Raw genomic sequence first — 413 nt, 5'->3', positions numbered from 1 at the left:
CGCGCCCACGGAGGGGAAAAAAGCCGAGCTCCGCACCCACCGCGGTGTATTAGAGGGGAGACGAAAGAAGTGTGGAAGGGGACGATTTATCCAGTTTCCTCTCTCTCTCTTTCTCCTATACACCGTCGAACACCACTACAGAGATTCGTTTAAGCGAGAGGGGTAAGCGCGAGCGTGTGAGTTTCACCACGAAACGACAAAAATATCTTCGCTGGCAGGTACTCTCGTAGGTAGGTGTGTATATCGGCAATCTGCCGGCCGGCGAAAAATGTCAGTGCACCTTTTTACCCACCCCGCGAACCACATCGGCCCCTTCGACTGTCCCCACCCGTTCTAGCGAATGTCCTCCCCCGCAACCTCTATGCTCGCGATCCACCACCTACAGCCGCCCCTACCCGCCCCTTTGATCGGCG

Source organism: Bombus impatiens, unplaced genomic scaffold, assembly GCF_000188095.3.
Source record: "Bombus impatiens unplaced genomic scaffold, BIMP_2.2 scf_0136, whole genome shotgun sequence".
NCBI classification, from domain to species: Eukaryota; Metazoa; Arthropoda; class Insecta; order Hymenoptera; family Apidae; genus Bombus; species Bombus impatiens.
This window is presented reverse-complemented; position numbering follows the sequence as displayed.